The sequence below is a fragment of the Macaca nemestrina genome, chromosome 13 (genome assembly GCF_043159975.1).
Source record: "Macaca nemestrina isolate mMacNem1 chromosome 13, mMacNem.hap1, whole genome shotgun sequence".
Lineage (NCBI taxonomy): Eukaryota > Metazoa > Chordata > Mammalia > Primates > Cercopithecidae > Macaca > Macaca nemestrina.
The window spans coordinates 85,791,835-85,808,872 of record NC_092137.1 but is presented as its reverse complement, the minus strand read 5'-3'; the positions used below and the strand labels follow the sequence as shown (position 1 = coordinate 85,808,872).

At 44.0% G+C, this 17,038-nt stretch overlaps 1 protein-coding gene, 1 long non-coding RNA gene and 1 other non-coding gene across 4 annotated transcripts in view; all 3 read right to left on the bottom strand.

Annotated features, from left to right (window-relative positions):
• Positions 1-17,038, bottom strand: part of LOC105465371 (transcription factor 7 like 1) — a 181,052-nt gene that overhangs the window by 96,833 nt on the left and 67,181 nt on the right. The gene's annotated exons all lie outside the window — the stretch shown is intronic.
• Positions 1-17,038, bottom strand: part of LOC139357917 (uncharacterized) — a 49,842-nt gene that overhangs the window by 5,603 nt on the left and 27,201 nt on the right. The window contains exon 1 of the long non-coding RNA XR_011611956.1: positions 1,703-17,038. This exon is cut by the window's right edge and continues 27,201 nt beyond it. This is a non-coding gene — a long non-coding RNA (uncharacterized lncRNA). The remainder of the gene's footprint in view (positions 1-1,702) is intronic.
• LOC112423776 (U6 spliceosomal RNA) lies at positions 11,023-11,126 on the bottom strand. Its single transcript, XR_003014330.1, has one exon. It is a non-coding gene; the product is annotated as a U6 spliceosomal RNA (small nuclear RNA).

Sequence of the window (17,038 nt, the reverse complement as noted above, 5' to 3'; positions counted from 1 at the left end):
ACTGGCGAGGGTATGTGGCTCCCTGGAGTTCCCTGGAACGCTGCACAATTTCGTGATAGTAGCGACAATGACAATCAGCATCTTTAGCATTTATTGATCACTTGCTACGGACTCACCACTGGGCGGAGCATGTTACAGGTACTCCTTTGCTAAAGAACACTCAAGAGTTCACCCAATTCATAAAGAAACGGAACCTGAGAGAGGGCAACTGTTTTTTAGAAGATCCTGGTGTTAAAGTGGCAGAACAGCAATTCAGAGCTGGATCTGCTTGACCTTGATGCCCCAGGAAGCTCATCTAATTGTAGAGGGATGGACAGACTCTGGTTTCAGGGCACAGGGCTGGAGTTTCCAAATTACTCTCTTGATGGTCAAAGTAGGAAGAGACTTGCCATTATTTTACTCTCCATCGCTGGCTGGTGTTTTAAATGTCCGGACTGAACCAAATCAGGTTTTTAGCACCTAGGACCAGGGGACAGCAAACTCCAAATATGGTAAAAGCTAAGTTATTCAAATACTGCCAAGGTGTCTCTGTTCACAGTCCACCTTTATGCGTATTTTTTCTTTATTGTTACTTATTCACTGAGATATAGTATGTATACAGTAAAACGTACACATCTTTTTTAAAACTCGGGGAGCCCCCGCTACTAGAATAGGTTCAGAGCGACTCCCCACATCTTAAATGTACAGCTCAATTAATACATCTGTATAAACTTGTGTCACCACCATCAGATCAAGATACAGAACATTCCAGAACCATTCTAGAAGGTTCTTGCATATACTGTCCCAGCCAACATTCCTCTGCCCCCAAGGTAACTCCTACTCTAACCTTTATCACCATAGACAGTTCTGTTTTTGAGCCTTATTGTGTCTTGTTTTGAATATACATGTCTTTTGTACAGTTTTGGTTATTCTCAGGGTCAAATCACGGCTCCCAATTCAAAACTACCAACAATGAAAACTCGAGATAACACAACTAGTCCTATCGACTGGCACTGGCTTTGGGAGATGATTCCACAACATCCCTAACGCCTCCTCACGGGACCCTGCTCCTGGTGACTAAGACTGCCCCTGCCCTCAAGGGGCAGAGAGGCCCCAGGCCATTTGTCTTCGAGCATCACCCGGTAATCGAATCTGGTAGTAACAAGCTGTGTTTACCCCTCTTGCCACCCGTCATCCTTGACATGCTGACAGCCACCATCTTTCACTCCTCAGGAAGTGCAGCAGGGCATGGAGGATGTGGCTAGGGCTCTTCACAGGAGGGGGAGGATGACACGGGCTGGAATGCCTGGGCTCCCTGACACAGTTCAGGCTGCTGAGCACAGCACTCCCCGATCATCCCTTGCGCCTCTCACCACCCCAGAGGTCCTCGGTGGCTAAGTCAGGGGTGTTCCGGGGTGAGAATGGCAGCAGGAGCATCTCACTGGGGCAAGAGGAAGCCCCCCATCCATGCACAGTGGGACACTCTCTGGATCCAGTCTTTAATTCAGAAATCTGGACAGAAAGCTATGCAAGATATGGGGGCAGTGGGTTGGAGCTGTGAGATGTTTCAGTTGAGATGACACAAAAAGAGCTAGCACATCGGAGAGCGATTCTGAGAAAAGAAAACACACTCCTGGGTGCTGGGAGGGTCATGGGCAGAATTTTCTTTTCTTGGCCTTCTCTCCACAGTCTTGACCTCTCCCGAAAGCGCAGTACTGCCCACCTTAGCTCCTTGGCACTGCCCCAGTTTCACTTCCCAGGGTGGTTATTTTTAGCTGCCCCAAGCACCTGTTTATTTCCATGACTGTTGAAAATTCTAAATGTGCTGGCATATTATGACATGGGACATTTCCAAGGGATCTAGTGCCATCAGCCGGAAATGGCAAATCCTTAGGAATTTTCATTCTCATTCAAGTATTTGTGGCTGATACATAAATACAGTGACCTTACCTTCCAAATAAAACCCCAGGGCATGGGACTCCTCAAAGGCTATTTTTGGGTATTACTTCTAAGTGTGAGACAATCAGAGAGGTGTCATTGGGATGTGGAAACTGTAGAATTATAGGATATTACCGATTTGTGGGGAATATGTCTCATTACCTATAATAAGGACCACCAGAAAATTCAGAACTTAAAATCAGCATAGACACAGGCTGCTCTAGAGTTCTGCATTTCAAAGTTTAATACAGTCCCTTGTCATGGCTGCTCCCACCCAAAAAGGAGCTGGGGTCCATTCATGCACCTGGCCCCCAAACCCTCCCCTGCTCCAGCCACAGGGAAACTGGAGGCTTCTCCTCCCCATCTTTGTGCTCCCCTTCAAGGCGTCTTCTGGGCCTCCCTTGGGTCACCAGTCCAGTCTTGCACAACCCCTTCTTACACCACCCCACACCTCACCCACTTCCAGGACTCCACCAGATAGATTTTCTAGATTCTCTTCTGCTGAGGGACAAGGTTTTGTCATGGTCGAGTCCCAGGGGACATCTTGGGGCCATTCCACTTCCCACTCCTGTAATGACACAGAAGGGTCCTCTGACCCTCCCCACGTCTCTGTCTGGACCCCACAATGACCCTGCCCACAGCCTGCTGAGCGGGTTAATCTCGCTGTCCTAAAGAAGACTGTGGGCCGGGCGCGGTGGCTCAAGCCTGTAATCCCAGCACTTTGGGAGGCCGAGACGGGCGGATCACGAGGTCAGGAGATCGAGACCATCCTGGCTAACACGGTGAAACCCCGTCTCTACTAAAAAATACAAAAAACTAGCCGGGCGCGGTGGCGGGCGCCTGTAGTCCCAACTACTCGGGAGGCTGAGGCAGGAGAATGGCGTGAACCCGGGAGGCGGAGCTTGCAGTGAGCTGAGATCCGGCCACTGCACTCCAGCCTGGGCGGCAGAGCGAGACTCCGTCTCAAAAAAAAAAAAAAAAAAAAAAAAAAAAGAAGACTGTGCATGCCCAACCTGGGGGTGATGACATCCTTCCTCAGGGGTCCAAGACACTCACATGCACCAAGGTCCAAACCCATCTGCAACTCACACAGAAACAAAAGAAAACCCCTTAACAGTCATAAAAGGACTCTGCTGACAGCCACTTGACATGGTGCACACTTTCCACCTCTGCGCTTTTACTTTTGCTGTCCCCCTGCCTAGCATGGCTCTTCCCTCAGGCAGTTCAGGCCCAATTCAAAAGACAGCTCCTCTAAAAAATCCATCAATCCCCAGGCTGCGATGAGCTTTCCTTCTTCCAACCCACAGAGCAAGCACATGAATGCTTCCCAGGGTTGGGCAGAGAGGAGTCAAGATAATAACAGCAGCCACAATAATGATTATCAGGTGCTTCTGGCCTTTTACACAGACCGAAGCTCAGCAAATCCCCACAACAAGATCAGGACATAGGTACTGCCGCTGCCCAGACGCACAGAAGAGGTCAGGTAACCTGCTTGAGGTCATGCCACCTGGTAAGTGGTGGGTCCAGGGTTTGAACCTAGCCCCACTCTTAGCCCAGACACACCACAGAGCTCTGCAGGAGGGGTGGCAACAGCCCATGTGGGGGCTGCTGACTGTTACCATGCAGGAATTTGAGCCCATTCTTGCCATAACGCCTGATTTTTCAAGACAGGCTAGAAGTCTGGATTTTTTTTTTTTTTTTTTTTTTAAGATGAAGTCTTGCTCTGTCACCCAGGCTAGAGTGCAATGGCGTGATCTAAACTCACTGCAACGTCTGCCTCCTAAGTTCAAGTGATTGTCCCGCCTCAGCATCCCAAGTTGCTGGGATTACAGGCGCATACCACCACACCCAGCTGATTTTTGTATTTTTACTAGACACAGGGTTTCATCATGTTGGCCAGGCTGGTCTTGAACTCCTGACCTCAGGTGACCCACCCACCTCGGCCTCCCAAAATGCTGGGATTACAGGCATGAGCCACCATGCCTGGCTGAAAGTCTGGATTTTTACATGACTTTTTTTTTAACTTTGTAAAATCACTGTTCCTGCCCCAAATCACAGCTACAAGGGATTTGGGCCCATGGGCAAAGGTCATGCCCGCTCGAAAGACCAGACCAGGCACTGCCATGTGGGGTCTCCCCTGCTGTGGCCTGGAATTATGATTTCTATGTCTGTGGTTTCAGAAACTCTTCTTGCCTAAATTATAAGCTAGGTGAGAGCAGGGAGCAGGTCCTATAATGCATCAATGTTTTGTGAAATCCCACATAGCTGTTGGCCCTCCTGGGAGGCACAGGGAGAGACTTACCTTCATGGAGACCCCACTACGAGCCAGCACTGGATGACACCCTTCCCATGTGTTGTCTCATTTAATCCTCATAATGACCTGCTGAGGTTGGTAATACTGACCCAGCTCTTTCTTTTTAAACCAGTGAAGATCTGAAGATCAGAGAAGTTAAGTCTCTGACTGAAAGTCACAGACATCGGGGCAGTGCTGTGCACACATCTTTCAGCTCAGAGAACTGATGTAAATATTGTTGATAGTCTCCATGTTGGTGGTTCCAGACAATTCCTAAATTTATTAATAAGGAGGAGTTTATGTTTGGCAGGATCTCACCAGAGACATGCCTATCTCTCAGTAAATAAGAAAGCAGTTGGATCCCTGGATACCTAAATTCTCACAGCTCTCAGGCCACTGTTTGCCTTGAAGACAGAAAACTGCCCTAGAGATGAAAGCTATTCAACAATGTGTACTGAATCCCTACTGTGTGGCCTGTTTTATGAGTGCAGAAGTCAAGGTGCCTCTGGGAGACAGACCCATCCTGCTGTGTGACAGGAGGCAGTGCAGTGTGGGTGGTGCCTCATGCAGGTTCCTGGGCTCTGCCGCCTGTTAGCTATGTGACCCTTGGGCAGGTTGCCTCAATTCTCCATACTTCATTTTCCCTCCCTGTATGTGGAGGTAATGAGGTGATGCTGACCGAAATCGCCACCTCACAGGGCTGTTGTGAGGATTAAACTAGTTGATACACATGTTTAGAACGATGCCAGGCACATGGCAAGTACTCTGGAAATGACCGTGTTATTATTTAGAACACTAAGTCGCCACTCCTTTGCCACTCCCCATGGAAGAAAGAGGTCCTAACAGACAAGGACAAAGGGCTGGGAACAACTTGGATGAACCCAGCTCTCCCTCCACACTATTTTCTGAAACTTCCCTTCAACAGCCTGGTGAAACCTCTTCCTCCCCTGGACGAGTCTTGGCTATGATGGGTTTTCACTTGACTCTCTTGGGTTTTCCAGGTAGACATTTGCAAACTGTGATAGTTTTACCTTTTCTTTTCCAACCTTTGTCGTCTTGGCTACTGTGCCAATGCAAAACCCCTGTCCCCCTCTCCTAGCCCTTCACACTTGTCTACCTAGCACCAACCCCATGGCTCTAGTGGAGATGCCTGCCGAGGGGAGAAACTACAGGGCTCCAGCCAGGGGCCATAACTGTGCTGGGCCCTCAGCCTCCCCAGCAGGGCAGAAGGTAGAATGGAGATGCGGATGCCCATGAGTGTGGGGAAGGGGCCAGGCAGGAGCGAGGCCTCTCAGAGCAGGCAAGGGGAAATGCACAGCTGGGTTACTACAAGGAACCAGTTAATGGTAGCATGGCTAGAAGTGTTCCCCATGGGGCCTCACCCAGAGCTGGGGCTCAAGAAATACTGCTGAATCAGCACTGACCTGTGAAGACTATATCCAGTTCCCCATGGGCACAACCTAAGTGGGGCCCTTTGAATCCTTCTCTTTGCCAAGATTCTAAGAATATGGAGATCCAATTGCCTTATATTTTACCAAGAGACACCCATGTCTCAAATAGATCTCCCTGCTAAAAAATGAAAACAGTTTCCTAATTCATTAATATTCTATCTGATTTCCCTGTCTGGAACCACCCCAGATCTGCTAAATTAGACTCCCTGGGAAGGGGTGATAGGACACATTTTTAGAGGAAATAAATCACCTCATAATCAGGAAATGCAACAGCTGCCTCAGTGGGTTTCTATGCAAAGATGTCGCTCCCCATTGCCTGCATGTATGTGCGTGTCAGCCCTGGGAGACAGCCCCTCAATTCCAATGCTGCACCTTCTGTGCCTTGGAACGGGCCCAGGAGTCCGCATTTCGACAAGCACCTGTGATGATTCTGAATCAGGAGTCTGGGGACCACACTCTGAGAATTACCGCCCTGGCATTTTCCAGGTTTGAAGTTTCTGAGCATCTTCTGTGTAGTTTCCCAATCTCTTCTCACCCAAGATGCTCCTTAGGACACTGAGGTTTCAAACTGCCTTTTCAGAGCATAAGCAATGGGCAGCCCACAGGAAAAGCAGCAGGATTCCCAGCAAGTACTGGCACTGCCACTGAAACACCCAGTTTGGAAAGGGCTACAGAATGATCAGCTAAGCCTTTCCATCTCAAGCATGTACCCGAATAGGACAAGTGCCACTGCCTCACATATAACTGTGTCCACAGTTGCAGGCAAAGGAAGGCGAACATATCACTCAGGCCTCCACACCTTTGTGATTCCTCCATTGGAGACAGCAATCACTTTCCTCTTTGGGCTACTGCTTAGAGATATACTGCCTCATTCGCTCTCTAGCCTAACTTACGAAGGCCAGCTTGTTCTAAGGGCCTTCCTGGCAATCGGAAACAGCTTGCCTGCTACCTGAATTGGATATGTAACATTCGTCTGTCCTACTTGGAGGAAACGCTTACAACCAGACCACCCTGTTTTCATGTGGCGCCTTTCAGATTAAGAGAAATATTTGACCCCATTATTCTATGACTCCTGTAAAATCCTACAACAGATGCAGAGAAAAATGTAAAGAAATCAATGACATATAAATGAGGCTGAACCTTCCAAGCCCAGAATGTTTTGTAAAGTAATCTTGTTCTTATTAATTTCATATTGTCTCTGAAGAGGAGAAGTAAAAAAAATGTACATTTTCAAAGATCTATTACTTCCTCAAGACAATAAAAAGTAAATTGGAGATATAAAAAATGTGGCCCATAAATATCTTTTTCCCACTCTGGAATTGTCCCTTACACAAAAAGAGGCAGCTCCCATTCCCATCCTCCCAGGGACCCTCCTCCACTAAACTTGGTGTATTTAGTTTTAGATGTGTGGCAAAAACTAAAACTGCACCGTGAGACAAGATAGACACACGGATAGAATTCACTCTGAAAACACGGAACAGTGAGAATTTAGCCATGAATCAGATATGGCTCATCCCTTCACTTCTTTCGGGTCTCTGCTCAAATATCACCTTCTCCATGAGGCCCTTCCTGACACACATGCACAACAATATCCCCACCTCTTCTCTCTACCTGCCTTACTCTGCTTTACTTGCTCTATTTGCTCGTGGTGCCCATCCCCACCTGACACGCTGTACACATATATCTCTCCCCCCTGCCGGAAGGTGACTTGAGAGGTGACATCTGATTCACTGCAACAGGCCAGTACTAGAAAGTACCCCATACTCAAGTACAGATGTTCCTCCACTTACAATGGGGTTACATCCTGATAAACCCATTGTAGGTTGAAAATATACTAAGTCAAAAATGCATTTAATAGGCCAGGCATGGTGGCTCACACCTGTAATCCCAACACTTTGGGAGGCCGAGGCGGGTGGATCATGAAGTCAGATGGAGACCATCCTGGCTAAGATGATGAAACCCCATCTCTACTAAAAATACAAAAAATTAGCTAGACGTGGTGGCGAGTGCCTGTAGTCTCAGCTACTCAGGAGGCTGAAGCAGAAGAATGGCGTGAACCCGGCAGACGGAGTTTGCAGTGAGCCAAGATGGCACCACTGCACTCCAGCCTGGGCGACAGAGAAAGACTCTGTCTAAAAAAAAAAATGCATTTAATAGAACTAACCTACCAGACATCATTGCTTAGCCTAGCCTACCTTACTCGTGCTCAGAATACTTACATTAGCCTACAGTTGAGCAAAAATGCCTAACACAAAGCCTTTTTAATAATAATGTTGAATATCTCATGTAATCTGTTGAATATGGCACTGAAGTATGGTTTCTACTGAATGTGTTTTACCTCAGGACTATCGTAAAATCAAAAAATTGTTCAGTCAAACCATCATAAGTTAGGGGCCATCTCTATTTGGTGAAAGAACTATTCCATCTGTCCATCCAGCCACCCACCTACCCTTTCACGTTCCATCTACCCACCCTTTAGTAAAAACTAATGATGAGTGAGGCACCATGATGACCATTTTATACATGGGTGAAGAGAACAGACACAGTATTTGCTCTTGGAGGGACAGCTAGCAGGCAGCTGTGTGTACAAAAAAATACAAAGCTATGTTTTGGATAAGTGCCCAAGGGTGCCATGAGAAAGAAAAAAGGAGGAACCTGTGTACAATTAGGGAATCAGGGATGTGCAGAGCACACAGGATGCGGGCAGGTGCAGTGGGCGGAGCTTGCTGGTTGTGACAAGGGACAAAGTGGTGTGAAAGACAAGAAGGGTCAGACCACACCTGCCAGCAACCACTGCTCTGTGTGCATGGTAGGTCGCAGGTGGTAACTTGGAAGTGAATTCATCAGTGACATGCAAGTATCAACTTTATTTACAAGATTTATAGAAGGGATGAACAAACTTAAAATGTTTGCTCCTACACTGATTATAAAAGAGTACTAAAATCAACTATGAAAATGTGGGTTTAAATTCCTATTTGTTCTGCATCAATAAAGATGTGAAGATGCTTCTTGAGTGTCTGAGAAAAATCTTGGTATGAGGAGTAAACATAGCTGAAACACTTTGGGCAACAGAATACCATGAAAGTCCCTTCACACTGTTGTTCTGAATGACATTTCTGACCAGAGAGTGGTGTCAACATTCACATTCAGGAGAATGATTTAATGTGTATCATCCTAAAAACAAATCCTTAAAAGACTGGATTATCTTTTTTCCCTAGAGTAAAATATCTCCTAAGACGTTTGTTTCCTGGGATTAATTTTCTCCTAAAAGTATAGTACGTTCAACACTTTTGATTAAATGAGGCTGTCTTTATTGAACTAGAAACTCTTTGAAGGGAGGCATTATCTCTGGACCTCCAGCACCAGGACCAGTGCCTGGCCCATAGGAGACCCCTAAAATATGTTGGATGAGATGAAAGGGTCCCAGTTAGTCAAGATTTTGCTGAGTCTGGATTAACATAAACCCCACTCTCAATACAGTGTTGGTCACATGCTAGCTGTGAGACTACAGGTCGTGGGATGGACTTTTTGGAAAATTAAATGAAATCATGACTTACAAAGAGTACCCATCCTGGAGGCTGGGACTTCGCAGTCAATCAATTAGTGGCAGAGAACACTGTTTTGTATTCAAGAAGAACCATGATTGTTCCTCGCTTTTACACTACCACCTTAACTGCCTTCTATCAGAATCTTACCTTGGCATAAAACCACTAACCCATTGACATACTTTGCGGTCAAACAGCCCCAAAGAGTGACTGCAGAGCCTCTCTGGTCAAGAGCCAACACACAAGATGGCCAACAACAAGGCAAGGTCAGTGATGTGTAGGTGGAAGAATTGCCACTGACTTCCCATCAAGGCGGACTCAGTACCAATGGGCAAATCACAGGCTCTGTTCTTGAGCCACGTGTGCTCATTTCTCATCATGGCTATTGGCCCTAGCCCCTGCAGACAGGGTACAGGAGCCCAACAAGAGGGAGTTAATAGTCCCAGTTAACAGTTCCCTTCACTTGGAACTTTGTCAGTAATAAAGGCATGCTGTGAATTACAGAGTGGACTGCCAATCCGTTCTTGGTGACAGAACTCTGAAGAAAGCATCCAAGTGGATGATAGTCCTTATCAATGAATTACCCATCTTCAGGATCCAACTAAAGTGGTAACATTCAATTTTTACATCATGTCCACTGCTTTAAAGAAGCACAGGAGTGGAGAAAACTGCTTGAGCAACTAGAATCAAGAATGTGGAGGCCGGGTGCAATGGCTCACGCCTCCCAACACTCTGGGAGGCCAAGGCAGGTAGATCACTTGAGGTCAGAAGTTCGAGACAAGCCTGGCCTACGTGGTGAAACCCCTACTCTACTAAAAAAAATCCAAAAATTAGCAGGCTTGTAATCCCACCTATTTGGGAGGCTGAGGCGGGAGGATAGCTTGAACCCGGGAGGTGGAGGCTGCAGCGAACCAAGATTGCACCACTGCACTCCAGCCTGGGTAATAGAGTGAGACTCTGTATTAAAAATAATAATAAATAAATAAATAAATAAGAATGTGGGCTGACGAGCATTTCTGCTTGCTGCCCTGGAAGTCTTCTATGAACAGGCCGGGAGTGCAGATGCACACAACAATCTATCTGCACATGAGTCCATCGTTTCAAGACACAAAATGCTCAGGCTTTTGTTGACAATTGGCCATACAGAAGTACAGTATTGCTACTGCTGGAAGACAAAGGCTTTTAATATACAGTTCACCTGCCACCTTCAACTCTAGGCCTGCTCAGCACTGAGAGAAAATGCAACACAAATTACGTTGCAAGAGGGCTTTATTTTTCTTTTAAAAATATCTTTATGGCCGGGCGCGGTGGCTCAAACCTGAAATCCTAGCACTTTGGGAGGCCGAGACGGGCGGATCACGAGGTCAGGAGATCGAGACCATCCTGGCTAACACGGTGAAACCCCGTCTCTACTAAAAAAAATACAAAAAATTAGCTGGGCGAGGTGGCGGGCGCCTGTAGTCCCAGCTACACGGGAGGCTGAGGCAGGAGAATGGCGTAAACCCGGGAGGCGGAGCTTGCAGTGAGCTGAGATCCGGCCACTGCACTCCAGCCCGGGCGACAGAGCGAGACTCCGTCTCAACAAAAAAAAAAAAAAAAATCTTTATTCTTTTTCAAGTTCCAAAAGCAATATACATTTATTACTTTAAAACAGCTTGAAATTAAAACTGTATTATTTTAAAACAACTTGAAACTAGAATTTCAATTTAGAAAATAAAAATTCTAACTAGAAAAAATTCTAACTAATCCTCCTAATTCTCCTAATCTCATTCCACTTCTAGGTAATTTTCTCTTTTCTATCTCTAAGTACGTTGTTTAAAATATGAAATGCTTCACAAATTTGTGCATCATTCTTGCACAGGTGCCATGCTAATCTCTGTACTGTTCCAATTTTAGTATATGTGCTGTCAAAGAGAGCCCCAGGCAGTTTTTTGTGTATAGACTAAAGAAAAAAAACTAAATAATACCTTCTACAAGTTTTTTCTCTGCTTATTAAAAAAAATTTTAAATGAAGTATAATTTATGCCCATTGGATTAAGTTAAATTTTTAAAAAGTTGGCAAGGGTATCACTCCCATACTATTCATAAAATTGTAATTTCACCAAGCCTTTTTTTGGATGGTATTTTGGCAGAATTTTTTTTTTTTTTTTTTTTTTGAGACGGAGTCTTGCTCTGTGCCCCAGGCTGGAGTGCAGTGGCGCGATCTCGGCTCACTGCAAGCTCCGCCTCCCGGGTTCACGCCATTCTCCTGCCTCAGCCTCCCGAGTAGCTGGGACTACAGGCGCCCACCACCTCGCCCGGCTAATTTTCTTGTATTTTTAGTAGAGACGGGGTTTCACCGTGTTAGCCAGGATGGTCTCGATCTCCTGACCTCGTGATCCGCCCGTCTCGGCCTCCCAAAGTGCTGGGATTACAGGCTTGAGCCACCGCTCCCGGCCGGCAGAATTTATTAAAATTTAAAATGCTAGCTGGGCATGGTACATGTGCCTACAGTTCCAACTACTTGGGAGGCTGAATTGGAAGGTTTGCTTAAGCCCAGGAGTTCAAGTCCAGCCTGGGCAACCAGGTAAGACCCTGCCTCTAAAAAATACAATAAAATGAAATGCACACATACCATCAGACCCAGTAAATCTGCTACTAGGAATCTATACTGGAGAAAGACTAGTTTGGGCATACAAAGGTGTGTTCAAGTATGTTCTTTTTTTCTTAACATGTCTACCAATATGGGAATGCTTACAAGGTACATCTCTACTATGGAATACAACACAGTGGCTAATTAGAATGAGGTAAGCCCATATGTACTGATCTGGAAAGGTCTCTGAGATACCCTATTAAGTGGGGGGAAAAGCAAGTTACCAAATAGAAAGAACAGAATCTTCTTTGTGTTAAAAAATACACAAAATAATACATAGTAGTTGTATATGTATATATTCAAATCAGCCAGGAAGAACACACACCAAATAGCAGTGAGAGTACAGTGGAGCTAGGCAGAGAGGGGAAAAGAAAGTCAAGGAAGAATTTCATTTTACTTGTACTATTTGAATTTTTTACTTCCATTAGCAAGCACCTCTTTATTAAATGTAAAAAGAATAATGAAATAAATCTTTCATTCAGTTGATATATTTTGAGTGTGGCATGAGGTAGGGATCTAACTCCCCTTCCAAACTGCCCCTCCCTGTATAGTTTGAGTCTGTTTAGAAGATTTCCCTTGCGTTCTTTTGGTCTATTATCACATCATTATCACTTGCGGTGGCTTTTATAATAAAGGATGCTTCAACATCGTTTTCAAAACTCTTAAAGGTATCTTTTAATTTTTTAAAACTTCTTTTTAATCTATTTAGAACTTACTTTCTTCCCTTCTTCCCTTCCTTTTCTTTCTTCTTTGTGTTTTTTTTTTTTTTCTTTTTTTGAGACAGGGTCTCAGTCACCCAGGCTGGAGTGCAGTGGTGTGAACATGGCTCATTGCAGCCTCGACCTCCTGGGCTCAAGTGATCCTCCCACTTCAGCCTCCTGAGTAGCTGTGACTACAGGCACATACCACCATGCCTGGCTAATTTTTAAATTTTTTTGTAGAGACAGGGTCTTGCTATGTTGCTCAGGCTGGTCTTGAACTCCTGGCCTCAAGTGATCCTTCCACCTTGGCCTCCCAAAGTGCTGGAATTATGGGCGTGAGCTACCATGCCTGGCTGGAATTTACTTTCTTCTATGGTATACATTTTCCATTTAGCTGAGTCTGATGTATCCATAATCCGAACTTGCATTTCAACTAATCTTGGTTATCTACCAAAGAATTAAGATTTTTAAAAATATGACAGTGAGTTGGCAGCCCACCTGTGATAGAGTCATGCAATGTTCTGGTCATGTTCATTAATCTGGTGTTAAGATACACATAATACCTCAGAAATCAGTTCTAGCTTCCCAATGTTAGAAATGCTATTAAAATTGACTGAACATAGAAACCATGGAGAACACACTTTAACCTTTCATAAGAGTTAGGAGGTACTTTAGGTTCAAATAGGCCCTTAGAGTCAGTGTTCAATTGAACCTCACAGCACCTAACATGCCTCACCATTACAATAAGGGACTGGAGCTCCCAAGCCCCATGGCCTGCTCCAATATTCTAGTATGATCAAGTTATCTCGCACAGAATGAAGCAGGACTCCTACCTTTTCGGGGTGATAAAATCTACCTAACACTGTATGTAATAATTAACTCAAAATTGATCAAAGACCTCTAAGAGCTGAAATTATAAATCTCTTAGAAGAAATTAAAGACATATTTTTTATGACCCAGGACTAGGCAGTGGTTGCTTAGATATGACACCTAAGGCACAAATGATAACAGAAAATATAGCTAAATTAGACTTCATCAAAATTAAAAACTTTTGTGCTTCAAAGAATACTATGAAGAAAGTGAAAAGACAATCCACAGAATTAGAGACAGTATCTGCAAATAATGTATTTAATAAGGATCTAGTACCCAGAATATATAAAGAAAGAGCTCTTGCAACTCAACAATAAAAAATAAATAACTCAATTTTAAAAGGTCAAAAGAGCCTGGGCATGGTGGCTCATGCCTGTAATCCCAGCACAGCACTTTGGGGGACCAAAGCGGGAGGATCACTTGAGGTCAGGATTAGAGACCAGCCTGGCCAACATGGTGAAACCCCATCTCTACTAAAAATACAAAACATTAACCGGGTGTGGTGGCATGTGCCTGTAGTCCCAGCTACTCAGGAGGCTAAAGCAGGAGAACCACTTGAATTTGGGAGGTGGAAGTTACAGTGAGCAGAGATCACACCACGGCATTTCAGCCTGGGTGACAGAGTAAGACTCCATCTCAAAAAAATAAAATAAAATAAATAAATAAATAAATAAATAAAATGTCAAAAGACATGAATAGACATTTATCTAGAAAAGACTTAACAATGGCCTATAAATACATTAAAGGGTACCCAATATCATAAGGCATCAGGAAAAGGTAAACCAAACCACAATGACATACCACTTCACATCCATTAGGATAGCTATGGTCAAAAGGACAGAAAATAATGCCGAGTGTTGATGAGGATGCAGAGAAACCGGAACCCTCATACACTGCTGGTGGCAATGTAAAACGCTGTAGCCATTTTGGAAAACAGGCTGGCAGCTCCTCAAATGGTTAAACATAAAGTGACCGTGCAACCCAGCAATTCCACTCCTAGATATACAGTTGACCCTTGAACAACACAGGTTTGAACTTTGTAGATCCACTTATATGTGAATTTATTTCAATAAATATGTTGGAACATTTTTTGGAGATTTGTGACAATTTGGAAAAACTTGTAAACTATGTAGCCTAGAAATGTTGAAAAAATTAAGAAAAAGACATGTCATGAATGCTTAAAATATATGTACATACTAGTCTATTTTATCATTTACTACCATAAATCTATTATAAAACATTAAAATTTATCAAAACTTTTGCAAAAACAGACTGTACATGGCACCATTTATAGTCAAGAGAAATGTAAACAAAGATGCAATATTAAATAATCACTGCATAAAATTAAATACAGTACATACTGTATGACTGTAATAATTTTTTTGTTTTTGCCTTTTTTTTTTTTTTTTTTTTTTTGAGACGAAGTCTGACTCTGTAGCCCAGGCTAGAGTGCAGTGGTGTGATCTCTGCTCACTGCAACCTCCGCCTCCTGGGTTCAAGTGAATTCTTGTGCCTCAGCCTCCTGAGTAGCTGGAATTACAGGCACGCACCACTGCACCAGCTAATTTTTTGTATTTTTTAGTAGAGACAGGGTGTCACCATGTTGGCCAGGCTGGTCTTGAACTCCCAACTTCAGGTAATGCACCTGTCTTGGCCTCCCAAAGTACTAGGATTACAGGCGTGAACTACCGCACCTGGCCACTACTGTAATAATTTCATAGCCACCTCCTGTTGCTACTGCTGTGAACTCAAGTGTCACAGGTATCCAACAGCTAGATGCTAGTGATCTCTATGTGAGCAGTTCATCTCTCCAGTAAACTGCTTATTCCAGTAAAAAGTGATCTCTTGCGGTTCTCATGTAGTTTTCATCGTGTTTAGTGCAATACTGTAAACCCTGAATAATACCATGCACCCCATATGAAGTGCCACTAGTGATGCTGAAAGTGCTCCCAAGGAAAGAGAAGGGTCACGACATTACAGGAAAAAGTTGAATTGCTTGATGTGTACCAGAAATTGAGGTCTGCGGCTGTGTGGTTGCCTGTCATTTCAGATAGACAATTCGTCTTGTAGACAGACAACGTGAACTTACGGTATTAATACAGTATTTTCTCTTCCTTATGGTTTTCATAATAACATTTCCTTTTCTTTAGCTTACTTTATTGTAAGAATACAGTATATAATACATATAGCTTACAAAATAAGTTGTTAATTGACAGTAGGCTACTAGCAGTTCAGTTTTGTGGATCCGAAAGTTATGCATGGATTTTCGACTGCAGGAGGGGTTGGCGTCCTAACCCCTGCATAGTTTAAAGGTCAACTGTATACCCAATATAACTGAAACCATACATCCTTACAAAAACCTGCACGTGAATGCTCACAACAGCACTGTCCACAATAGCCAAAAACTGGAAATAACCCCAACGTCCACCAATGGATGAACGAACAAACAAAATGCGGGATATCCACACAATGGGATATTATCCAGAAACAAAATGGAATGAAGTACAGACACATGCTATGATACAGGTGAACCCTGAAAGCGTTATGCTACGTGAAAAAAGCTAGACATAAAAGGCCACATGTTGTACGATTCCATTAGATGAAATGCCTAGTATGGGCAATTCCATGGAGACAGAAAGTAGAAGAGTGGTTGTCAGGAGATAAAGGAGAGTGACTGCTAATAGCTAAGGGTTTTTTCTGGAATTAGAGAGTGGTGGTGGTTGCGCAACTCTGTGAGTATACTAAAGCCACTGAATTGCATACTTTAATAAGATGAATTTCATGGTATGTGATTTATATCTCAATTAAAAATAAATAAGATATATTTTTCAGCTATTAGAGAAATAAAAAAATTATCTTGTATAATATTTTAGAAATAGATCTGAATCTTTATATCCAACTGGCATACCCCAACAATGACTCCCAACCCTGGCAGCCCACTAGAATCACTCGGGGAGCTTTTAAAAACATACAGATGCTTGGACCTCCTTCCTAGAGATTATGATTTAATTGGTCTGGGGTGGAGTTTGGGGACTGGTGTTTTTCAAAAGCTCCCCAGTTGATTCTAATGTGCAGCCAGAGTTGAGAACCACTGCCCTAGAATTTGAGCTTTTCAAAGAGTCCCTGGTGTTGGTTTAGATATCTGTTATTTCATCCTTTCTCATAAACATGAGACAAACACAATTTTAAATGGCTCATGGTTTCTGGCTGTTAGAACTCAGTAGAACTGGGATTTTATTTTATTGTCTTTTCCACATTTTTTTTTAAGATCAGCAGACTGCCATTTTATAGACAGAGAATCTTAAATGCAAAATGGCTAAGACACATACTGAGGTCACCATTGTGAGCTGGGCAGGGATTGAATTACAGTTTCTTCCTTGGGAACCTAATTGAGTTCTTTTTCTAGTTACTCCAGCCTGAACCATCACGGACATTAGGGACACCCGCTCAGCACAGGTGGTAGGACAGGTAGCATCCTGGCACTGGCAGAGACAGAAAGGCTGGGTGGAGTCTCACAGTCTGGGAAAACTATAAACTCTCAAGTCTACCTTCAGATTTGATGAAATGGAGCCTCCTCCCGACCTCCTCCTACCCCCGCAAAAAACCTTTCTTCTTTACAGGGCTGGGAA